General features: G+C 39.8%; 1 pseudogene across 1 annotated transcript in view; it reads left to right on the forward strand.

Annotated features, from left to right (window-relative positions):
- The window catches only part of LOC308521605 (small ribosomal subunit protein uS5-like), an 85,729-nt pseudogene extending 60,015 nt beyond the window's left edge, over positions 1-25,714 (forward strand). The window contains exon 2 of the transcript in view: positions 25,013-25,714. The product of the transcript in view is annotated as a small ribosomal subunit protein uS5-like (transcript). The remainder of the gene's footprint in view (positions 1-25,012) is intronic.
- Positions 25,715-26,530: the final 816 nt, after the last annotated feature.

Here is a 26,530-nt window from a genome sequence, read left to right on the forward strand (position 1 = left end):
ACTGATGTCTGCCTTTCCCCCATATGTGTCTTGCTATCATAGTCAGTTGCCTCCTACGGAGGTTGATCCGAACAGAATTGTGTTGATCTAATTTTGCAAACTTCTGAAAGATATATGTTGAAAGAATACAAGATGCTGTAGAAGAACCTGATAGCAGTGAAAAGAGTGTGGGTTAGAAGATTGAACAGCCTATGAATAATTTAAGTGTCTTTGGACCAGTCAGTTATATATATTTTGGCATATTTCTTCATCTGGAAGAATCGAACTATGTCATTTATAAATTACTTCTGACCTAGGATCTAAATTCAGTATTTCAAAATCTCTTAGGTAAGAAAAAGACATATAATCAAATAATAGGCATAACCTAAATTAATCCAAACTGGAATTCTGAAATGTTAAAGTTAGTTCTTCATGGTTAGCCAGTGACTCATAGTCTAAGTGATATGGCATGAGAGCATTTTAATAATTGCTGGACACTCTTTTTTGAGACCTTACACTTTTTTTTTGTCAGCCACAGTGGAATTTAGAGGACTTTCTTCCTACTGATATTATCTAAGAGAACTGCTCTCTGCAGTTATACAAAAAGAGAAATACTGCACAATGAGATGATATACTGAGATGAGGCATGAAAAAAAAGATAAATTTAGCAGATTATATATTTTGCCTATACAGGACATTTTTGCTGATTATTGAGATGTCAAAAGGAAAAAAAAAAAACATTGTTTCTGTAACTTTTGCATGTTAAGCACTCTTATCACTGGGAGTCCTAAGCCAGTTCAAATTTGGAATAAAGAGGAAGTGGGTGAAGGAATCATTAACCTCATTGTTTCCTGGGTTCTCTTCAGTGTGTCATAAGTGAGTAGGATGTTCTATGTGACTGGAATGAGTCTTCTTCTCAAAAATCAAGATGATGATAAACAAGACAAATTGTAATGGTCTCTTTCAGCCAACTACTTTATGATAAGCCTAAAAAATACTTGCTTTTGCCCTAGTTGGTTTGGTTCAGTGGATAGAGCATTGGCCTGCGGACTAAAGGGTCCCGGATTTGATTCCTGTCAAGGGCACATGCCAGGGTTGTAGGCTCAATCCACAGTTGGAGGCATGCAGGAGGCAGCTGATCAATGATTCTCTCTCATCATTGATGTTTCTATCTCTCTCTCTCCCTTCCTCTCTGTAAAAAATCAATAAAATATATTTTTTTAAAAAAAACTCCTTTCTTTTCTTCTCACATCCTTCTTTCTTCTGAAAATCCCCCTCCTAGCAAATGACACCATCATCCTTAATTTTTTTAGAAATCTCAGAATAATCCTTGAATCATCCCTCTCATTATCTGTTTTGGTCTGCTTGGAATGCTAACAAAATACCATAGACTGGGTGGGTTAAACAACAGACATTTATATCTCAGAGTTCCAGAGGCTAGAAAGTCCAAGATCAAGGTGTCTGCCAATTCAGTTCTGAGGGTTCTCTTCCTGGCTCACAGATGGCCCTCAAGGGCCTGCTGTGTCCTCACATGAGAGGAATAAAGAGAGAGTGACAGAACGAGAGAGAGAGAGAGAGAGAGAGAGAGAGAGAGAGAGAGAGAGAGAGAGAGAATCTGGTCTTTTATATGGACATTAATTCCTGAGGGGGGGGAGGCAATCTTAGGATCTTATATAAAACTCATTACTTCCCAAAGGTCCCACCTTCAAATATCATCACATTGGGTGTTGGGACTTCAACATATGAGTTTGGAGAGGACACTACATTCAGCCCACAGTATTCCACCCCTGCCCCCTGAAAATTCATGACTTTCTTATATGCAAAATGCATTTATTCCATCTCAACAACCCCAAAAGTCTTAACTCATTCCAACATCAACTCTAAATTGCATTATTTGTATCTCAATATCTAAATGAGATATGGGTGAGACTCCAGGTACTAATATCCATCCTAAAGCAAAATTCCTCACCAGGTATGAACCTGTAAAGCCAAATAAGTTATGTGGTTCCAGAATACACTGGTGGGCCAGGCATAGGGATAGACATTCCTCTTCAAAAAGGGAGAAATCAGAAGGCAAAAAGGGATCACAGGTCCCAAGCAAGTCCAAAATCTAGTCAGGTAAATACTAGTAGATCTTAAGGCCTGGAAGCATCCATCCAATTCTCTTTGGCTTGATAATCTGCCTTCAGGACCCATGGGATGTGGTCCTGTCTCCAAAGTTCTACCCGGTGGGGGTCTCCGGGACGCTGCTGTTTGGCTTATAGAAACTGAAGTAATGTCCCTTCCCATCCCACTTTAAAGGCTGAGGAGGCAGCTCTGATTATCTTAAATCATCTTCAGGGTCATTCACTCTTAGTCTTGAAGAACAGCTCACACTCACTGCCAAATAGCTCTATGCTCCAGTCCTGAAGTTTGTAAGAAATTGGCCAGCCTTCCTTCATTTAGTCCTGTCTCTGTTACTGTTCATTCAGACTGGTAGTGTTTCTGCTCAGGAGGCTGACAGGTCGGTGCTTCACACCGATAGTCCTCTTATCAAATGGTTGTTCAACCAAACCCTTATTGAGAACAATCCTTCGCAATACAGATAGACTGAGAATTTTCCAAATCTTTAAATCCTGATTTCTTTTTGTTTAATTTCTTTTTCGTTCCTCTCTTCTCAGGGTTGTAGTATAAACAGTGAGACAGAACTGTTAACTAGGCATTCCTCTAAAACTTTGCTTTGAAATTTCCTCAGCTAAATAATCCAGATTTATTGCCTACAGATTCTGGCTTCACAAAACGCTAGAACACAGTTCAGCCAAGTTCTTTGCCATTTTATAACAAGGATGGCCTTTTCTCTGTTGTCTAATAGCATGTTCCTCATTTTCATCTGAGACCTCACCAGAACAGCCTTTGCTATCTATATTTCTACCAAGGTTCTATTTATGATTATTTATGTATTCTCTACGATGGAAGTTTTCTCTACATCTCTCTCCTTTTCTTTCTAAGTCCTCATGAGAATCACCTTTGACAGCTCCTTTATGACAATCTTGGCTCTTTCTAGCATGCACTTCCAAACTCTTCCAGCCTCTACACATTATCCAGCTCCAAGCAAGCCTCTTCCATATTTTTAGATATTTGTTACAGCAGCACCCTACTCATCAGTATGTATTTGTCAGCATTCTCTAGAGATACAGAATCAAAGGAATTTGTATACACAGAAAGAAAAAGAACACATGTATTATAAGAATTGGCTCATGTGACTAGGGAGATTGAGAGAGCTAATGGTATAGTTCCAGTCTGAGCTCAAAGGCAGGAAGAGACTGGTGTCCCAGCTTAAAGACAGTCAGACTGACAGGGAGAATTCTTACTAAGGCTTTTAGTCTATTTAGCCACATTGGGGGAGGGCAATCTTTTACTCACTCTACTGACTCAACTGCTAATCTCATTGGAAACACCCTCACAAAGACACACCCAAAAATAACCAATCAAATGTCTGGATACCCCATGGTCCAGCCAAGTGGAAACAAAACTATCACATTATCCGTCTAAACTAGCAGCATCAAGTTCAAATTTTCATCATTTATTGTCTGGGATAAAATGTAATATCCAACCTAGCTCTCTCTCTCTCTCTCTCTCTCTCTCTCTCTCTCTCTCTCTCTGTCCAGCTCCTACCTTCCAGAAGTATGAGCCTAAAATACAAACTGATCACTACCATTTTTGGGATATGCCATCTGCTTACATTTCCTGTACTGTCCAATCTATCATCCTTCCTCACTCCTTTTCTTTGATTAACTGAATTATTTCTTTTCATCAACTGAACCTATATTCTCTTATCCTTTTGCATTTTTAGATTAATTCAAAATTCAACCCCTCACTCATTCCTTCATCTATCTTTAAACTATTTTAAGCTCTGTCTATATAGAGAAAGCAAAGTAGAAATATCAATAAAAATAGAGAATGTTGAGGGAAAAAAGGATTCATATTTATAAGACTTTTTTCTTATTATTCTGTATTTCTTATGCTCTGGGAGATAAATTCTGTGGACACCTCCATGGTGTGCCCTGCCTAAGGGCAAAGGAACAAGAAGAAGCTTCCAATATTAGATATCCCACCAGGAGGCAGGGGATACTTGAAGTTTTTCCTTAGGACGTCTTATCCCTTGGATTAAAATATGGTACTTTTAACAATTTACAGCAGATAAAGTAAAGCTTCAGACTTCAATTCTGAAGTGATGGCCACTGAGGAAGTGGTAAAGCTGAGGGTCACGAAGGCAGGTGTTTTGTAGCATGCATCCTCTAAAGTAAGGAGACCCAGAATTGGCTTCATTAATTCCAGTGCACCCGCTGCCCCGGAATCAATGAAGCCATTGGATGCTCAGAGTGCAGAGAAAGTACAGAAAGAGAGGTAAGAGGGGAGGTCTGCTCTCCTCACAGGTTTGCACAGGTAAAAGCAGGCATGCTTCCTACCCCTAGGTACACTGCATAGAAGCAAATAGGAGGTTCTATTGTGTAAACTTAAGAAAGCAGAGTAAGATGTTCTGTCATGTTTGTCTTAAGCAACTATATCAGTTACATCAAAGGTATATAAAATGCACAATATGTATTTAAGTTAAAATGGATTAATTTTTTATTAATTGTATTAATTTTTATTACTAATTTGTATTAGTTTTTATTGAGAATACTAGTAATTTAGTTGTTTTGTTGTCATAAACTAAAACTTCCTAACTGTGGATATTTTTCTTTTTCCATCTAAATCCCTTACATAAGTAAAGGTGAGATATAATTGGCATCAGTAGTAGCCATCTGACCTAATTAACCTTAATGAGTCTTTAATTCCTTTTTTAATGCTAGTCCAAAAAGTATATATTTTTGCAATGGACTATAGAGAATATTAACTAATTATACAAAACCACCATTTCTTCCTGTTTTATTTATTTACTTAATTTTAATATATACATATTTTAATTATTGATTTCAGAGAAGAAGGGAGAGAAAAAGAGAGATAGAAACATCAATGATGAGAGAGAATCATTAATCAGGACCATGAATTGAACCATGACCTTCTGGTTCATAGGTCAATGCTCAACCAATGAGCAACACAGGCCGGGCTATTTCTGCTTGTTTTAAATTAAAGGTATATTGGTCACCAATTTTCTTAAAGAGCATTGAAATAACTAATGTTCAAATGTTTACAATGGAAAATATGAATTTGGAAACACTTGTAAATTTGAATACATTTGTTCTCTCCTTGTTTATTTTATCCAGGAAATGAACTTATCTGCTTTGAGCTAACTCCAGGTTTACAGATGTCACTGTGTCATCAGAGAAGTAGAGAGCAAGGTGGGATAGATGTGCAAGAGTTTTACTTAGGAAAACTCCTCTGAAGGATATAGTGACTTTCTCGAATTCAGTTACTTGAAATCCTGCTAAGCAAATTTATACCTCCTCCTCTCTCCCTCCCAACTCATCCACCAGGAAGATCTGGAAATAAACATTCCCAGTAATTGTCATTCCATTGGTATAAGTAAATTCGATTAGGTGTGGGGTTTTTTTAATACTGAGGGTTTGTTTTGTTGTTGTTGTTTCTAAATGTTTGCCTGCATATAACAAGTAAATGTTTTTCTATTCCCAACTCTTGAATAGGTTGGAAACTGAATACTTTTAGTCAAAAAGAAAAATCTTTCCCTTCCTACATCAACGCCATTTTTCATTTATTGCTTGATAAGTTATATTGTAATATCGTATTAAAATGTTTTGCTTGCAAACATAAAACATTTATAAACAGCAGATGTGTGCAAAGCACAGTCTCACAGATGATATCAGTGATGAACGCCTGTGAGTTTAACATAAATTATAATTTACTTCCTTTGTGCTCGTAGGTGGTTAATATGGAGCCAGTAATTAAGACTCTTCAATTATGTTTGTTGTATTTTGCCTCGATTTTTATTGCATATTTGTCATTTAGAATTTTCTTTGTAGTCTACTGTCTTCTATTAATATGGAAGTTTAAATTACAACAAAAATTCACCAGCAAGGGAATTCAGTGGGATGTTAGCCACATCGAATCATGTGTCCAGAGTTCCCTTCAATCAAAAACACATGAGATCTATAATTTCAGCACTGATGCATGACTATAAAAGTTCTAAGATTGAAAGGCCTGCAGCTACTATTGAGTTCATTATAGAAAGCTGACAGTATTTCCTTCAGCATATGAAAGAAATATAATAATTGACCTCTCCAGGAGATAGTTTTGTGTCTACTTTAAATGTTACAAGTGTGATATTTAATTTCAGACTTTTTTATAACCTATCTTCTCACTGGTCCTCTACAGCAGCATAGTTCCCTAAATTTATTGGGTGTTTTAGCCAATCTTTTCAAAAACCAATTACCTTAGCAAAATGTCTCCCCTTTTTAATTCCCTTATCACATAATAAACATGAACTGCCCTCTTCAAAGGCTATGCAAGTTGATGGCAGAATTTCAAAGACTTTTATTTATTGTTTGTTTTTTCATGAAAGGTGCAATTATGGTGTTCACTGGCTTTTGTATAAAAATGCTGAGAAGAACAGAATTGAAGCCTCTGAGAAATGCTGACCTTTGCTTTTCGTGTTTATAGGGATTTTTTTAAGAAAAATGATCATATGAGGTTTAAATGAATGTTTTTCATTTTGTCTTTGAAGGAAACATCCTCATAGATTCAAGAATCGAATGCCTAATAAAAAAAAAACTCTAATCTGATAAATATACTCTTCCCCAGACTATTTTGATGATATACAGGTTGGGGCAAAAGTAGGTTTATAGTTGTTCAAATGGAAAATAATACAATAATTAATTAATTAATTAATTAATAATAAACTGCGTTTCACATACTTACAAATGTAAACCTACTTTTGCTCCACCTTATATACTTTTTAAAAAATCCTTACCCAAGAATATGTTTTTTATTAATTTTAGGAAGAGAAGAAGGGAGAGAGAGAGAGAAAGAGAGAGAGAGAAACATGGATGTGAGAAAGAAATATTGGTCAGTTGCCTCCCACACGCACCCTGAAGATTGAATCCACAAAACAAAATATGTGCCCTGACTAGCATTAAACTCACAACCAACCGATGCTCCAACCAACTGAGCATCCCACCCTGTATACTTTTAACTTCATTATATTTTTAACTTCATTGTGCACTTTCTGGATTATAAATATAATTAGTGAAAGTATTCATTAATTCCTATCATCAAGAAAAATAAAGAAGAATGTTCATTCAAAAGCAAACTACTTATACAACCTCCCCCAAATTATTAAAAGCAATAATGCATTGCCCCATTAGAAAGCATCAAAGTAGGTCCTATATTTTTTTCCCCCTGTATTTTCAAAATTTTCTCAATATCAGAATAAACAAAAAGCTTATGATATTTGGGTGGCAATTTAGATTTGTTTTCACTGACAACAGTAAAATAAAAAGGAATTAAAGAAAAAACTTTCATTCAAGGTCTATACAAGAATGATATGTTTACACATTCAGATCCTGGTGCTGTCTGTGAAGTAAACTGTTTTTGTTGTGCTTCATGAGACTGGCTTTCTTCTTGTGAAATTGTTTCACTATTTTATAGCCACAACTTAAAATTAGATTAGACCAAACTCCCTGATCAAAGCAAAAATATACAATTAATCAAAACAATCACAGGAGTAGAGTGTGAATAGATTTCTCATTGTTTCTCAGTGTATTCTTCCATTTCAAACAAATATGTTGCAGGTCTATAGATGGCATGTGTATTCTCCAAAAACATTTACATTCATTCACCTGCAAGAGGCACAAAACCGAAGGCGACATTCGATACTTGCCACATAGCATACTAAACAAGACATTACAGAACCATCTTCTCCACTTGTACCAACTCAAGTCCACAAATTTCTAGAATTTCCACTATGAATTAATAACTAACCTTGTAGAAAGTGCTATAAAAATACTGTCAGTCTTGTCAAATAAAATGAGTCCTCTGACAGATACTAATCAAGGTACACCATTCATAAAAAAAAAAAAAACTGACTTGAGGAAAGATAAATTCTTGGTATCATGAAAAGAACCTAAAAGTGGGCAATGAGACACTTCAGGTGTCATACCACCAACTCAGTATTTAACCTCTCTAGGTCTCTGCTTCTCCATCATCAGATAGAAGAACCTAATAAGTGAGAAAGTTGATAACATGCCATCTAAGCCACTCAAAGATATATATATATATATATATATATATAGTTTAGAGTGATAGATAGATAGATAGATAGATAGATAGAGATAGAGATAGAGATAGAGATAGAGATAGAGATAGAGATAGAGATAGAGATAGAGATAGATGTCTTCTTGAACTAGTCTCAACCTCTGTGTGTCAATTCCTTCCTCCCTCCCCCCCACCAAATGCAGATTTTTTTTAAGATAGGGATATAGAAACCATCTTATATTTTGGAGACAGGATTGATATAAAGGCTCTTAGGAAGTACTTGTTTGATTGAGTGAGGGTACTGGGAAATCAGAGGTGTGAGTGGCCACTCCTTGTTTTTCCATAACTAGTCTCTCACACAGTAGGTAGGTTTTACTTCTAAGGAACCTCTAACTTCCATGCTCTCATGACTCTTTTAGTTGATCTTGGCTGGAGAGGGAGGCATTGACATACATGAGGCCTGTGTGTAATGTTTCCTCTGCTGATTAAGCTGACTGGTTGGCATAGAGTTCCATCACATACAAGAGGTAAAGAACTAGGCTCATCATTAATCATATAGTGCAGGAGTCCTCAAACTACGGCCCGTGGGCCACATGCAAATACAAATATTGTATTTGTTCCCGTTTTGTTTTTTTACTTCAAAATAAGATATGTGCAGTGTGCATAGGAATTTGTTCATAGTTTTTTTTTTTTAAAACTATAGTCCGGCCCTCCAACGGTCTGAGGGACAGTGAACTGGTCCCCTGTTTAAAAAGTTTGAGGACCCCTGATATAGGGTCTATACAAGAAATAAATACATGTGTCGGTGGGCAGGGTAGGTAAGTTGTTTTATAGAATACATTTAGGAAGGAACAGAGCGGTCATGTTGCCCAGTGATTAAAGTAGATTCTCTATTACCAGAACTCTGGGTTTGAATACCAGCTCTGCAGCTAACTGTGGGACACTTGGGAAGTTGTGTAACTTATAGCTCAGTTTCCACATATGTAACATGATAACAAGGTCCTTGTGAAAATTCAATTAACACATGTAAAGCATATACTTAGTCACCCTTAATAGACGGTGACGTGAAGAAGTATTAGCAGGCCCGGCCTCCTGGACATGCCACCTGTGCAGAGGAGCAGGGTGCTGAACTCAGTTGGGTCTTGTGTTTGGTTTAATGCTCTGTTATTGCTGCCTTGAAATTCCTAATAAGATTTTAACAAAGGATCTCGCATTTCATTTTACACTGTGCCCTACAAGTTATGTAATGTAGCCTGTCCTGAGAACTAGCCAGTCTGGTATAACATTTTTTCAACTCCATTACAAGGACTAGTTTGCAGCCATCCCTACTATACTGTTAACCCTTGAAGGGAGAAAATAGTTTTGTTCTTTATATACCATCACAAAAATAATTCCTCTGTGGAGAGTGAACAGAGTACAACCCATTCTCTGAATTCCAAGAACTTATATAGTAAAAAGCCATGGCAATTTGAATTGAGAAATGGCTCAATTGTGATTGGTCCCCATCTTCTACCAGGTCCCCATTCTCAATTCTGAGCAGAAACAAGTGTTGTCTTGGGCAGGGAGAGAGAAAGGAACCCAGGGAAATGACAGGTGAACTACTCGAGATATGGAGAGGGCATACAGAGAGGCACAAGGGAGTTTCTCTTTCCCGCCTCTTTTCCTGAACCAAGGGACTGGAAGATTTCTGAAATCACTACCACTGCCCCGGAAGTCCCCGTCAATAACAGGGCTCAATCCTTCCCACAGATATTTCAGCTGTCAGATAACTACCACCAGATGGCGCCAAATACAGCAAAGGTAGGACTTGCCTTGGTTCCCACCCAGAATTCTGGTCTTCCAGAATTCAAGATCACCTAGCTGGGCATCTTGCCATTCATTTCACAAATCTGTTTTGGCCCCAGCTTGTATTTGGTGGGGATATTGTTTCTGGAAAAAAAGTAAAATCAATACTCAAGAATTGACTAAATATAAGTTACAATTGAATGGGTTCTTCAAATATGTGCCTTGAATCCTATGAGGCATATGTGTGTTGTTGTTTTTTTCAACTTAAAGGTTACATACTCTATTTCTTGGCTTGAAGATTTGTGTCACCAAATAATATAGTAAAAGCCTTCTACGTTCTTACAAGAAAAGAAGCTATTTGATTGTGTTTAAACCAAATATTTTCAAATTATTAACATTTTCTTACTGGTTTCTGCAGAAAATATCTAGGAGAATGTTCAAATAGCTATCAAAAGATATAAGGGTTCAGAAACAGGACAATTTGTGTGGCCTTGGAAAGTAGAAAAAATATTCAAGGTCTAGCATCTCATATCTCTGATATCACTTCAAATCCTCTGTGGAACAAGAGGTATTTTGTCATCTTCACTGAAACAACCAATTCAACAGCACATTCAAAAGATAGCAATTTTCCTGACTATTTCGTAGAGATAGTTGGAGAAAATATTCTTGTCACATATTACATAGCGAAAATGTAACAAAATCTCCCACTAGATGTTTGTATTTTTTATTCTTTCCCAACCTGACAACTTGATTTCTTCTCTTCCTCCTCCTAGATACAATTCCCAAGAAACACACACAGTTGTGCTGAACAGTTCAGCATCTCCCTCAGCTTGCTTGCCCCAATTTACAATGATGTTACTCGTCACCTAGACGATGGGCACTGGCCCATCTATTTGAAGCCCCTTCAAGCTTCCACTCCCCCATACAAGTGGTTTATCAAAGCATTTACATATAAAGTCTCCTACCTGCAAAAATCTGTTACTAAGAAATTAGAATTTCTTCCATGTTAAAACAAATTTAGACAAGGATTCTTGGCTATTTTAACCTGAGGATAAAAGTCTGATTCCAAACAATTTTTTATGGAGGTGCTAGGAAAAGGATTGAAGGACTTAATGACTATTTAATATCCTTTATAATGAAAGGCTAATATGCACATTGTCTCCTCAACCAGGAGTTTGACCAGGGGGCAGGGCCAGCTGGCCAACTGCCCGCAGCCCCTCCCCCTAGCCAACCCACACCCACACACGAATTCGTGCACCGGGCCTCTAGTTTGTATGTATTTAACAAATACTAACAAAACATGCTATGTTGGACATCGCTGCTAAATGCTCTACAAATGTTAATTCATTTCAAATGGAGGCTTACAAATCCAAACTGCAATGCGAAAAGGCAGTAACTAGGCCTCCTCAAGCCTGCTTCTTTCCAACGTGCAGAATCTAAACTGGGAAACTTTCCGGGGTCTGCTAGGATAGTCAGTCCTAGCCCCTTCACACATAATCAGGTTGCATCTTCCTAACTCTGTTGCATTGGTCAACATTCCTCCATGAGTCTTTAGTCAACCATAGTATTATTAAGTATATTCCCTATGCTGTACATTACATCCCCATGACTTGTTTATTTGGTAACTGAAGTTTGTACCACTAACTCCTCTTCACCTTTTTACACCCATCTCCTCACCCCCCTTTCCTCGGCAACCAAAGATGTGACACACACACACACACACACACACACACAATATTAATTGGCCATGAAAAGAATGAACCAACTGATGGTTTGCTATAACTCTTGTGTATGCCTTACTGTCCCCCCAACACACAGGACAAACTTCTGCTTCAGGACCTTGGCACTAACTGTTGCCTCAGCCTGAAATACCCTCCTTCAGAATGCTCACTCTCTATTCTTCTCCAGGTATTTCCTCAAATGACAGCTTCTTATTGAGGTTTGCTTTAAGAACAAGCATTTTTGTTCACTGGGGAACTTTTGAATTGGTATCAATAAATTCAAAAATACTGGTTTTTACATTTTTTGTTTTTTAATTACCATCTTCATGGCAAATAATTGGTTGTCACTTCAGTCAAACACTTTAAGCCAGTCAAGGGATAGTCATTATATGGCAAGTTGTTTGTTGCTAGAAAAACAAAAATTCTCAAAGAAACTGTCTTCAAAAATTAGGTTTACCAGCTGCCTTTCTTCCTCTGTTCTTTCTTCTAAATTAAGTCAATCGCCCACATGGAAGAAAACATCTTCCATGTTTTCTACATAATCCAGAGCTGAAATTGTGGTTGCTTTCATCAGTGCTGCAAGTGTTTAACTTAATAGCATCAAGTGTGTTATTATACACTACATTTACAATATCATGACAGCTTAAGATGTGAGATTTCAGGCTGTACTTTAAATTCCTTATGTTGAAAAGGAATAGGACTTGTTTCTGAAACTTTCAAGGACTGGAACGTTGATTTCTGAATCAATATGTTAGAGTCATTGAGCAACACTATCCTCATTGGGGTCTAAAATGTGAAAGTCAACCAGAAGTAGTGAGAATGGATGATAAAACATCATTTGCTCTATGATAGACCCACTGAGTGTGTGCAGTTAAGCCCAATCATGCAAGCATTCAATACATGGCAGACCACAAAAATGCCCAAATTAAAACTATTTCAATCAAAATGATAAAAGCATTTTGTGTATTCAAAAGTCAATTTCTCTGAAGGACCATTAAGCTTAATGGAAATAGTACTTTGACATTAAAGAACAATATGCATAAGCTTTTGTGAATATGTCTTTCACATAAGCTGGCCCTGAAAGCCTTATGAAACAAAATGAGAAAAATAATTAAATAATATAATGAATAATCATATAAATTATGTGAAGTAGTGCAATGCCATTATACAATGAATACATTCAAGTCATTCATTCACCAAACCAATTATGAGAGAAAGCAATTAAGGGAATAGAATGGGAGGAAAGTATAATTTCAGAGTAGATTTGAAAAGCAAAATAACAAGTTGACAAGATGTGCTTAGAGCCTTTCTGGTGTCAATACAAAATCCATCTGCACCTACAGATGGACATATGAAAGGCAGCATCCATATATACTCAGAGAATAAAGGTCGGAATATGTATCCACATCTGCCAGGTTAAGGAAAACATTTGCCAGAATAGCTAGCCTAAGGAGTTTAGCAAACCTCAACTTTGTTTCAAACTCCTTATTTTTCATCTTTTTTTCTCAATAATTTTTCCTAATAGATTTGTCTTTCAATCTGCCTCTTGTGTACCATTCCTCACATCTCAATCCCTTGCTTTCTAAGCTCCTCTCCTTTTGTCTTCTTTTCCCTATTGTTTTGCTTTTCCCATTTTAAATAAAGTTTTTCTTCAAATTATAAAGGGATAACATCAAATGAAGATTTGTAAAAGTCCTTCTACATTTTAATACTGGTCCTTAAATATTTTTTTCTTAAAATAATTATGTCCAACTAGAGGCCCAATGCATGAAATTCATGCACAGGTAGGGTCTCTAGGCCTGTCCAGCAATCAGGGCCAATCTGTGGGGCAACGGGCGGGGCAATCAGGAACCCGCTGACACCTGCCTTGGACAGCCTGGGGCCTGCCGGCTGGGGGCAGCTCCTGCATTGTACGTCTGCCCCCTGGTGGTCAGTGCGCATCATAGCAACAGGTCATTCCACCAGTCATTCCAGCATTCAGACGATTTGCATATTAGGCTTTATTATATAGGATGATGTCAGTGTTGTATCAGTCAATTCACTTATTTTTAATTGAGTCTTTGTTAAGATTACCCTAGATCAGCCGTGGGCAAACTACGGCCCGCGGGCTGGATCCGGCCCGTTTGAAATGAATAAAACTGAAAAAAAAAAAGACCGTACCCTTTTATGTAATGATGTTTGCTTTGAATTTATATTAGTTCACACAAACGCTCCATCCATGCTTTTGTTCTGGCCCTCCGGTCCAGTTTAAGAACCCATTGTGGCCCTCGAGTCAAAAAGTTTGCCCACCCCTGCGATACAGATGAAATAGCTCTCCATATCATGGATTTTTTTTATACTGCCTTCTTGTCAATGGTCAGTGGTGAGAAAAACAGTAAACCTTGAGAATCGTACTGTTTAAAAATCTCAAGGTTTCAGAGGAGTAGGCAGTATTAATGTTATTGGTAAACAACACATGAATTTTCCAGCTGATACGCCTTTCTTGTGAATACATTTTGGAGAGCTATTAATTCTTCAGAGAACCTTAACAAGACAATCTATGTATAATGGAAATGTGATTTGTTAAAGTTTAGGTTTACAAACAAAAGTCTATAACAGTAATGAAAAATCAATATTTCATGTTTCTAAGTCCATAGTATAAAAACTTCTATGTTGCTTCTAAAGGATTTTTATGTGCTTAAAAAAAAAAAAAAAGCCTTGAATCTTAGAAAATTTAACCAGATAAATCTGCACATTACAAATCTTAAAACTAGAAACCATATTATTAGCTGTGAAACTATGTAATTAGTTTCTTTATGGGTCTTCAATTTTTTGCTAGATAAAATTAAAACTGCCACCAAAAATTGAGGCCATTATGAACATGACAGGTCATTTGTTGAGAAAAAGGTTATGTAGAAATAGCATCTGATAATTTGTTGGAAATATTAGCATATAGATGGCTATGGAATATGTGAAGTGTTATCAGAAGAATTCTAATCAAAAAATTTGCCATGTATGTCAAATACAGTCCTATTCCAAGTGTAGTTCGGTTGTTAGCCCTAAGGGCAAGCATAAGCTACATGAAAGGCATTTAACCTGACGACAACTTGATGAGAAATTCAAAATTTTGTGGGTTTTATTTTTTAATCACAAACATAGCCCAGCTGGAATGGTTCAGTTGTTGAGCGTCAACCTGTGAACGAGGAGGTCAGGGTTCGATTCCCAGTCAGGACACAGGCCTGGGTTGTGGGCTCAATTCCCAGTGAGGGGTGTGCAGGAGGCAGCCAATCAGTGATTCCCTCTCATCATTGATCTTTCTGCCTCTCCCTCTCCCTTCCAGGTGGTCTCAACAACACATTCCAATGCCAATGTTGCGTCCTTGGGGCAGCTACTAGTTCAGGGAAGGCAAGCTGGACAGAGGAAGGCAAGCTGGACAGAGGAAGGGGTGAGGACCCTCCAGTTGCCCTGATCCAGCTCCCAGGTCAACCAGTGGTCACGCCCCCTCAATGACCTCCACCAACAGTCTGTGATAGATGTAACTTCAAGCATGCAAACACAATGTTAACAATGAAATAACATTTGCAGAAGTGCTGAAAAGTTAAATCTCAAGATTCTTGAATGACTAAATCAAGAAATATGCTCAGAAGGTACGAACATGGAATTTTAAAAGTTTAATATCATGATATAAGTTTTCTGTTGTAATTTTCTCACAGTGAAGAGGGGTAATGTGGCTTGTCTTATAAGTTCTCCTATAAATGACTCGGATTAAACTATCGACTCTTGACATTATAGTTTCGATGACTCAACACCCTAAGTAAAAGTACATTTAAATTAAATGCTTGGAGCTAAAATACAGCTAAATTCACATTATAGCAATTTCAAGTTATGCTTTATTGATCTCCAGCTCTTTAGAATTGACATGTGATTGTAAAATGAATTTTAAAACTGTAAAATAATTGAAGGCACATGTGACAGGCTGTTGCCCCCACCCCACCCCCCATTCTGTTCTTCCCTTTTTCCACAATGAAAACATTTCGACTAGGCATCTAGTCACCCAGATGAAGACTGCATTTCCAGCCTCCCTTGGGAATATAACTGGCCATGTAAGTTCTCACCAATGGACCCTGCAAGAAAGAGAATGTGCAGTTCCCATAACATTTGTCTTTTAAGGAAGATTGCTTCCCTGACCTTCCGCCCTTTCCTTTTCCTCACAGCTAGAAGCGGCTGCAACAACTTTTAGATCCCCATTTTGGGACTGGAAGAGCAGCCCCGCAAACCTGAGGTGTTGGCCGACCTCAAGGCGCAGATCCCACCTGCCCACCCTGGACTGCGAATGTGCTATCTGGTTAGACCCCTCTACTTCAGGGCCTCTTTATTATTGCAGATTAGCCAATACCCTAATTAATATAGGTCCTCCATGTATATATGAATGACTTTTTCTTTAATTACTGTAAAAATTTACCTTAAGAATACCAGAAAAACACACTGTTCTCTACTTATTGTTGCAAATTCATCTGTGAGGCCACATGTTCATATTCTACTATTATTCACCATTATTGTACTGCTTTTTATAACAAGGATATTTTAGATTTCAAAATTATGAGACTTTCATTTAAAGGAGCAAAATAAATTCATGTTTAAAAGCAAAAGATTATTCCTGAATCGGCGGCAAAAAGAGTTTCATTTCCTCATTTCTAATCTTTAGTTAGATCATAGAGTAGCATGATAAACAGATAGATAATCTTGCATGAATTATGCATAAGGGAAAAAAAAGAAGAAAGAAAAGGTGAGAAACAATTGCCCTTTCCATTGAGGAAGTGTTAGTAAGTGCTGCTGAGCTGATGAAGCACTTTGGTGGAAAGCCCTTGAGTTTCACTTGATGCCCTACATCAAACGCATCATCTCAAGATGAGAAAAAAATGGCATCTGGTGTCAAAGGTAAGGAACCCATGTCGTTCCCCAGGGGACCACTGCTGTGCTGGTGAGTGACAGCCCAATCTACCCCACCCCCAGGGCACCTTAGTCTCTGTGATTATTGGAAGACCTTAAACTAATTCTAAAAAGCTAAACTCAAAAAACGGAGTCCTGTTTCTCTTAAAGGAAAAAGGCACAAATGTGTGTAATTTTTAAAGAAACTACTATAAATATACAGGTAAGATGGTAAGAAATGTAGAATAAATTCTTATTGCTACATGAAGTTCTCTGTCGAGGTTATGTCCGTCTTCTTTCTGTAGTTGTAATTTATTAAATTTCAGGAACACTCCCAAGCAGTTGCCCCCAACAACCTTAACAATTACATTCTGAGACTGGAACTCAATTCAAGTGACTTTGAGGAAATTACAAACTGTTTCTAATCTTCAGTATGGGAAAATGAGGGATATTTTGATGTTGAAATTTGCAAAGCAGTTCATAGAAATCTTGGCATATAGCATATGCTTATCACATCTTGCTATTATTTTATTTACACAAATAGGAGCATGATATAAATATATACATACTAGAGGCCTGGTGCATGAAATTCATGCACGGGGAGGGGGAGAGCGGTCCTTTAGCCCTGTTTGCACCCTCTAACAATCTGTGACCACTGGCACCTAACCACTTCCCTGCCAGCCTGCTTGATTTCCCCTAACCACTCTGCTTGCCTGCCTGATCACCCCTAACCACTCGCCTGCCTGCCTCATTGCCCCTAACCCCTCTGCCTGCCTGCCTGATAGTCCTTCATATTACACTTTTATTGTATACTAGGGGCCCGGTGCACGAAATTCGTGCACTGGGTGTGGGGGGGAGGGGGGGGAGTGTCCCTCAGCCCAGCCTGCCCCCTCTCACATACTGGGAGCCCTCAGGCCTTGACCCCCATCACCCTCCGATCGCCTGATCGGCCCCTTGCCCAGGCCTGACGCCTACGCCAGAGGTGTCAGGCTTGGACAGGGGACCCCCATCCCCCCCCCCCAATCACTGGCTCTGGCCCCCGCCCAGGCCTGAGGCCTCTGGCCCAGGAATCATGCCTGGGCAGGGGACCCCCATCTCCCTCTGATCGCTTGCTCCACCCCCGCCCAAGCCTGACGCCTCTGACCCAGGCTTCAGGCCTGGGCAAGGGGACCATCATATCCCCCCAATCCCCGGCTCCACCCCCCACCCAGGCCTGATGCCTCGGCCAGAGGAGTTGAACCTCATCACCCTCCGATCACCAATCACCGGATCGGCCCCTTGACCAGGCCTGAGGCCTCCGGCAGAGGTGTCATGCCTGGGCAGGGGACCCCCAGCTCCCCGCGGTTGCAGGCTCCGCCCCTGCCCAGGCCTAATGCCTCTGGCCTAGGCGTCCGGCCCAGGCAGCGGGGACCTGCAGTGGCAGCCGGGGGGCGCCGCGATCGTGGGCTTCGCTTTAGGCCCAGGCAAGGGACCCCTAGCTCCTGGGACAGCCAGCTTCGACCGTGCCCAGCTCCCATCGCTGGCTCCACCCCTACTTCCTGCTATCACTGGCCAGGGCAGCAAAGGCGCCTGATTCTCCGATCATGGCTGGGGCCGCCTTTGCCCTGCCCCCCAGCTCTTAGCTCCCCCCTGGGTTGCCGATCACTGTCAGTGGCAGGGGGCTTCTTCCTGCTTTCCCTTTCGCCTCCCTGCATTGTGCCTACATATGCACATTAGCCGCCATCTTGTTGGCAGTTAACTGCCAATCTTAGTTGGCAGTTAATTTGCATATAGCCCTGATTAGCCAATGAAAACGGTATCACCGTACGCCAATTACCATTTTTCTCTTTTATTAGTGTAGAGATATATATGCCTAAGTGACTGAATGACCAGTCAACTGGTCGCTATGACACACATTGACGCCCAGAGGGCAGACGCTCAACACAGGAGCTGCCCCCTGGTGGCCAGCGTGCTCTCCCCTGGTGGTCAGTGTGCTCCCACAGTGGGAGTGCCACTCAGCTGACTGACCCATCCTGGTAGCCACCAGTCCAGCGCCAGCCACTCAGGCACCAATGAACCAGTGCCACTGGCACAATACCGATAGCACCACTGACCTCCTGGATGTTTGCCTCAGGCACCATGGCCACTTCCCCTCCCTAGACACTTCGCAAGGAAGAAACGATATAAAAGTGGCCACCAGGTGACTCCTGACAACCAGCACGAATGTCAGCAGGACAAATCCAGATCCCGGGCTGGCAAGGGCATCCCACTGCCTGCCCAGAGGGCCAGTCACATCCAGGCCCCCTCCACCCCCCTCGGGCGGGAACTAGACACAGGGCTCATGGCTGGCGAGTGCCACTATGGCAACGCCTCTCCCTATTGGACTGACTGGGCACGAGCCTGCGCAGTGGGGCCAATATGAGTGGCAGCAGCAGGCAGGAGTAGCAAGTGGCATTGGACTGCGGGTTTCGGCCCAATCCCCACAGGCCACCTTAAGGGATCCGACCCATGCACAAATTCGTGCACTGGGCCTCAAGTATACATTATATTATGTATTGTATCTTGAAGCTTGTTCTTTTTTCCCCCATGCAGATATTTCCAAATCAGTATACACAGATTTACCTCATTCTTTTGTATGTACTCCATGGTAATCTACTTAGATAGATTACTAATATTCATGGAATGAGTAGTGGCACTCATGTAGTTTCCATAGTTTTGACATTATAGATAATACAAGAATGTATATGGGTATGGTTGCAAATGTATCAACAGGGGTAAATTTCTAACAGTGCAGTTGCTGGGTCAAAACTCTTATGCCTTTTCTATTGCACAGGTTTTATAAAATTACACTTCAAAAAGTTAGCAGAAATATGTAGTTAGTGGAACTATATCTCCATCTATTTCCTAATATCATTGTCAAATTTGAATATTATCAAGCTCACTTTTTCCGAAAGACATGATAGATGGGTTTTGTTGTTTTAATTTGCAAAATTTAATTACTAGTGGTCTTTACTTAGCCTCTTTTTTTGTGAAATGACTATGCAAGTTTCCTGCTTTTTTATTAAAAGATAAGAGCTTTTCATATACTGAAAAGAAGTGGACCTTTGCCCTTTGTCTTTAGCCTCTGTTCTTTTTTTCCTTGTAATTCTTTTTAATTTTGTGTGGATACATTTGTCAATCTTTTCCTAATGTTTTATGTCTTCCTTCATTTTTGTGGGGTTTTTTTATTTCAATATTATTCTAAAAATTGTTCCTATTACTGTCTAATATATAGTTTTATATTTACTATTTTTTTGGAATATCCATTGATTAAAAGTTTGGGTTATACATTTATATCTGGAGACCTTCAGAAACATGATTTCCATATTACATAGTTGATACACTAAATGTACAAGTAGATGTGAACTATATATGTATTTATAATTGCAGTCTTAAGAAAAAGATTCTATTAATCATCCAAATGTTATTAAAATTATCTTCTGAGCTTCATTTGGATATCTTAATATCTTTCCAAGCTATAATTTGCTACATATAAATAAGATACTGTTAAACAAATAAAAAAATGTATTTCTTGCATTTCTACCAAAAAACACTTCTTACCACCAGTCTTAATTATCTAAAATATCTCACATGAAGTTTCCCAACTCAAACAAGGTTAAGTGATGCTGAAAGTTTTTACAGGCCTTTATTTTTTATTCTTAAGTAAATGATTATCAGTGCAAACACTGGCAATATAACTTAGTTCATGGCAGGGGACAGATGCTCAAGCCCGCGGAAATTATAATCAAATGCTTCAAACAGCTCAAAGTTTATGGCCACCGTTATTATTTCTATTTCCCCAAAGTAACAATCAAACTGCTATGTTTCAGAAATATAATGGAAGGATGTAAATAGTTTAGTCATACAATTACTATAACATTCACTAATGCAGTGCAAATACAATATAAATTATTATTGAGGTACAGAAAAAAGCATAGACCAAGTTCTCATATCATTTGTACTATCCTATATAATAAAAGGCTAATAAGGTCACATATGAATACCTTAATCAATAAAGAAAAATTAAATAAATAAATAAATAAATAAATAAATACCTAATATGCAGTGACCAAATGGCAGAACAACCAGTCTCTATGATGCACACTGACCATCAGGGGGCAGACACTCAATGCAGGAGCTGCCCCCTGGTGGTCAGTGCACTCCCACAGGGGGAGTGCCACTCAGCCAGAAGCACTGAGCTGGGCTCACGGCTGGCGAGCGCAGTGGTAGTGGCGGGGAGTGGGCCTAAACTGGCAGTCGGACATCTCCCAAGGCCTCCCAGACTGCAAGAGGGTGCAGGCCGGGTTGAGGGACCACCCTGCCCCGAGTGCACAAATTTTGTGCACTGGGCCTCTAGTATAATATACCAATGTATAAAAATTATGCTATAAATACAGAGTTATACTTGAAAGCAAATTTATACATCTATGGTAGGGTGCTTGTTCTTTTTTAATTAAGTATATCTTTATTGATTTCAGAGAGGAACAGAGAGAGAGACAGAAACATCAATGATGAGAGAAAATCATGGATCAGCTGCCTCCTGCACGCCCCACATTGGGGATGGAGCCTGCAACCTGGGAATGTGCCCTGACCGGAAATTGAACCCTGACCTCCTAGTTCATAGGTCCACGTTCAACCACAGAGCCATGCATCTGGTGGGTGCTTGTTCTTTCATCAATTTGGGGATTTGCTATTTAGGGAAACCTATCAGCACTTAGAGCTTCCAGCATAACATAAAATTGAATGTGATAGCTAAACATGTTCTCTACAGAATTTACCTCCGTTTTAAAACTTTAAAAACAACAATATTTGTGTCATCTCCATACTGTTTCAAAAAGACTTTCTCCCTAGTAACAAAAAATGACCAGACTACTACACCCTCATTTATTTTCCATATTCTTTCCCTTATTTCTCTCCTACTTTCCCTGGTGAATGGATATATTTTCCAATGTACATAACAATCTGAGCCCCAGCTACTGTGTAAGTTACAAAGACCCAGAGGCTTGAAGTTGTGATTGTGAATTCCTCACTGTAGTTGTGTCTCAAGCAGATGCTGGCCTAGCAGCTATCTACAGCCATTAAAAACACAAAGAGAATTACAGGAGCCAATGGCTATGGGGGGAAAAAACCTCACGATGGGCCAGCTGTTGTGCTTTGAATGCTGCTGAAACACAAGTTCAGGAAAGACAATATGGGAATCCCAAAGCATTCAAGCACAGTGTAAATGCTTATGTTAGGAAAATGTTCTGTTTGAACATTGGGGGAAGGGCTCATGGGGTATATGAACAGGGTAGGAGGGACTATCTTGAAAATTACAGGAACTAATATTTCTATTGCCCTATAAAATGATTGAGATATGCCAAATTGGCCAGATCCTCAAGCTATACTCTAAACTGCTGCATTTGTGGAAAGCCAGCCAAAATATTAAATTGGGTAATGTTAACAATATCATGTATTATGTGTGTTCTTTTGACTACGATTGTATTTCTTACTGTTTGAATTGTGTGTGTGTGTTTTTCCTATTACCATTTTCTGATAATGAAATTTCTGGAGAAGGGGAATATTTCATTTTTAAGCTATTTTTTAATTGTAAGAAATAGCATAAGGTCTCTAAAATTTAAAATGTATCTGCTTTCCTAGATTAAAAGCTCAAAAATGATACAGCCAATTGACCAGCATGATACAATGGGGTTTAAAATATTATGTTACAGAAAATTCATTGCATAAGAAAATAATTGTATTATAATACCAATAGGCCAGCCAGCATGGCTCAGTGGTTGAGCACTGACCTATGAACCAGGAGGTCACAGTTGGATTCCCAGTCAGGGGATATGCCTGAGTTGTGGGCTTGATCCCTAGTGAGGGGAGTGCAGGAGGCAGCCAATCAATGATTCTCTCTCATCATTGATGTTTCTATCTCTCTCTACCTCTCCCTTTCTCTCTGAAATAAAAATATATTTTAAAAAAACTTAACCCAAAAATAGGAAGTACAAGTAGAATTTTCAAAATAGATTCTAGATTCAAGTTATGTCTTCAAAATATTAAGAATTCAGCTGAATCTCTAACATTACTAAAGAAATAAGCTTCGTTATGATGTAATAGACTATTTTGCATGTAACCCCAACTATCTTGCATGCCAACTATTCAGCTGAAAAGTCAGCTTTGGGATCAATTGGGGCATTGAATAGATACTTTACCTCAAATTCATGAATTACAATAGACCTAAAAATAACAGAAAACAAAAATTCAACTTGCAGAATTATTTCTATACTGGAGGCCCAGCGCACGAATTCATGTGCAGGTGCAGTCCCTAGGCCTGGCCTGTGATCAGGGTCATCTTCCCTGGCTGCCCACAGCTGGCCCCGCCCCCCACTGTCACCCACCCCGGGTTCCCCATTTGCCTTTGGGTAATTGGAGTCTGATGGCTGGGAAAGGGATCAAGAAGTCAGCTGTTCCCAACCATTTGCCGGCCCTACCACCACCACGTGTTGCCCTCTATGTGTGGGGCGGCTGGCAGGGTGGGGGCCTTGGCCTGGCACCAGCCACATCCCCTGCCACCCACCCCCGGTTCCCCTTTCTTCATCAGGTGATCGGAGCCTGTCGGCTGGGCAAAGGGACTGAGAAGTGGTCAGTGCTCCTCATAGTGACTGGTCAAGCAGTCATCCTGGTCGTTCGGCCCTTAGGGTCAATTTGCATATTTCCCTTTTATTATATAGGATGCTATGGATAATATAAAAATACAAAGTAAAAAAGCAGATGTTTTTCTTAATTATTTAGTAGAAAAAGAAGTAAATTTTTAAAAAATGAAAGAACTTATAAACATTCTGGTTCATTTACTGGAGGGAAATTTCATGAGATGTGATGGGATTTCTAAATATAAGTGATTATTTTCTTGTCAGTGACTCTGCTGTGCCCTGTCACATGGTTGGTAACAGATAGCTACAATCTCAGTGAACATAGATCACAGTTCATCAGGCTTTATTGAATTACTTCTCTCCCTCCACCTCGTCAAGTTCGATCTCATTTCGACAGTTGTTTCAATTTCAAGATTTCTGCATCCCACATAGCATGTTTATGCGTTACTGTGAAATAAAAATTCCACTGGTATATATCCCCCATACCCTCAAAGGTATTTTTTAGTGGCTGAGGAAGAACATTTTGGAGTAATTTATAACAGAATGGATTGAGCACTTACCAAATGCCAGGTCCATACTCCGCATTTAGCAAACATTATCTCACTTAAATCTCTCATTGTCCCTATGAGGTAGGTACTCAGTATTCCCATTTTACAGGTGAGGAAACTGAACTTCGGGTTGTGAACTTAGTTTGCTCAAGGTCACACAACTAATAAGAGTCAGAGCCCAGATGTGATGCTGCAGTGAATTTTATTAAATTCCTAGAGGTCATTCCTCATATCTATTATTTATGATTGTAGCTGGTTTTTAAACTTACATTCATTTGTCCAGTTTGCTAGCCTATAAACTATACTTCTCTTTAAATTTGTTTCCAGTTAAATGGGTTGGTGCTTACTAAAGAGGCTAAATTGATGTTACTAATTCCTCTTCTGTTTACTGTTATTTTCTTGACATCTCAACTCCTACTCACTTTGTAAAAGGAAGTCTTCAAAAACCCAACCCTCCTATCCATGCAGGGAGAGTGCAGAAAGAACCAAGCCTGCAAAAGGTACCGACATGTACTATATCCCAAGCTAAGAGTGAGTGACAAGATGAAAATAGAATTATAATGACCTGGAGAAAACAGGGTGTTCTCACCTGTAACTGGACTTTCTTTTTTTAAAATCCTTACTGTTGAAAGTATTACATATGTCCCTTTTTCCCCCAACTGACCTCTTCTAGCCTGCCCTCATCCCCCACCCCAACCCTTACCATAATTGGACATTATTGAGTGTGATCTCGCCATGAGGCAGTTCTGCAGTGATACACATATTCTCTTGAAGTCAGATTGCAAGTGTTTGAATCCCAGCTCTAACACTCTATACCTCCATTTGCTCATCCATAAATGATGTAGTACCAACTCCACTGGGTAATTCTGAAAATTAAATGAGTTTACATATAAACAATCAGAACAGTACTCAGAACCGAGGAAGCACTATGTAACATTATTTAAAGAGAATTTCTAAAATATCTGCCACGGATTCTCAAATACTTTCAAGAGTATCTATAGAACAAACATCAAAAAAATAAAAATAAAATAAAATAATAAAAAAAATAAAAAACAAACACCACTTCTTCTCTGAGAAAACACCAAACGGTGATGACATTGGTGCTGTGGGTGGGTCTGAAGGCCCCAGGGCCCCTGGAATCCGAGGCCCAGGCAGCTTCCATGGAGGATTTGGCAGAAGCTTAGAGGCCAGAGTCTGCCGGTGAGGCCGTGGAGCTTGCAGAGGAAAGGTAGAGGGCAAGGAGTGGAGTCCCATCACCAAGCTGGGCCACCTGGTCAAGGACATGAACATCAAGTGCCTGGAGGAGACCTATCTCTTCTCCCTGCCCATCAAGGAACCCGAAATCACTGACATTTTCTCAGGGATATCTCAGGGTTGAGGTTTTGAAGGTTATCCTGGAGTATAAGCAGCTGACCAGAGGACCCGATTCAAGGCATTTGTCCTCACTGGGGATTACAATGGGCATGTCCATCTGGGTGTTAAGTGCTCCAAGGAAGTAGCCACTGCCATCTGAGTGGCCATCATCCTGGCCAAGCTCTCTATTGTCCCTGTGCTGCAAGGCTACTGGGGAACAAGATGGGCCAGCACCACACTGTCTCTTGCACGGTGACTGACCAGCTGCTGTGACTGTGCTGGTGTACCTCATTTCTGCGCCCAGGGGCTCTGGCATGTCTCAGCCCCTGTGCCCAAGACACGGCTGGTGATGGCCAATTTCCATGACTGCTACGCCTCGGCCTGGGTTGTGCTGCCACCCTGAGCAACTTTGCCAAGGCCACCTTTGATGCCATCTCCAAGACCTGTCTATCTCACCCCAAACCCCTGGAAAGAGACCAGGTTCACCAAGTGCCTCTATCAGGAATTCACTGAGCATCTTGTAAAGACCTGCTCCAGAGTTTTTGTGCAGAGGACCCAGGTGCTATTAATTAATTAATAGCATCAGGGTGTTTAAAGTATCTAGTGCTCTCAATTTTGAATGTTGCTGCTGATCCTCTTCTTTATCCCCATTGATACAGATAATAAGGAATTCACCAAGTATGAGAAAAACTGTTTACATGTCAACATCTACTATGTGGGTATGGGGCCGGGGGAGGGGGCGGTATTTGTTTAGATTTACTGAGTTGACTATTAATACTGTTCACAGACCCAACCTCTGCTAAGAACTTCTGGGTGAGCATAGCCTCAGACACCAACCCATCACAACTCGTCCTGGTGCAGACTTTCCTGTGCTTACCAGTGGTTCTCAACCTTCTGGCCCTTTAAATACAGTTCCTCATGTTGTGACCCAACCATAAAATTATTTTCGTTGCTACTTCATAACTGTAATGTTCTACTGTTATGAATCATAATGCAAATATCTGATACGCAGGATGGTCTTAAGCGACCCCTGTGAAAGGGTCGTTCAACCGCCAAAGGGGTCGCGACCCACAGGTTGACAACCGCTGGCTTAGGCTGTTCCCGGGTAATGTTTAATGGTTAAGAACTCAGAATCTGACTGTGCTGGTTTTAAACCCTAGTCTTCCACTTAATTCCTGTGTGGTCTTCCACGTGTTACTTAAGCTCCCTTCTATAGGATGCTGATAACAGTCCAATCTCAAAGGTAAACAAACTACATTGTGAAGGGCCTGGCCCGTGGTAGATTCTCTAACATTAGTTATTTTTCTGATTACTATTACCTTTGTTACCATCATCTCTATCTTTCTTCATGTGCTCAGCTCCTAACAGAATCCCCCATTCTCTCCCCATCTAA

The sequence above is a fragment of the Myotis nattereri genome (genome assembly GCF_964212035.1).
Source record: "Myotis nattereri genome assembly, chromosome: 6".
Lineage (NCBI taxonomy): Eukaryota > Metazoa > Chordata > Mammalia > Chiroptera > Vespertilionidae > Myotis > Myotis nattereri.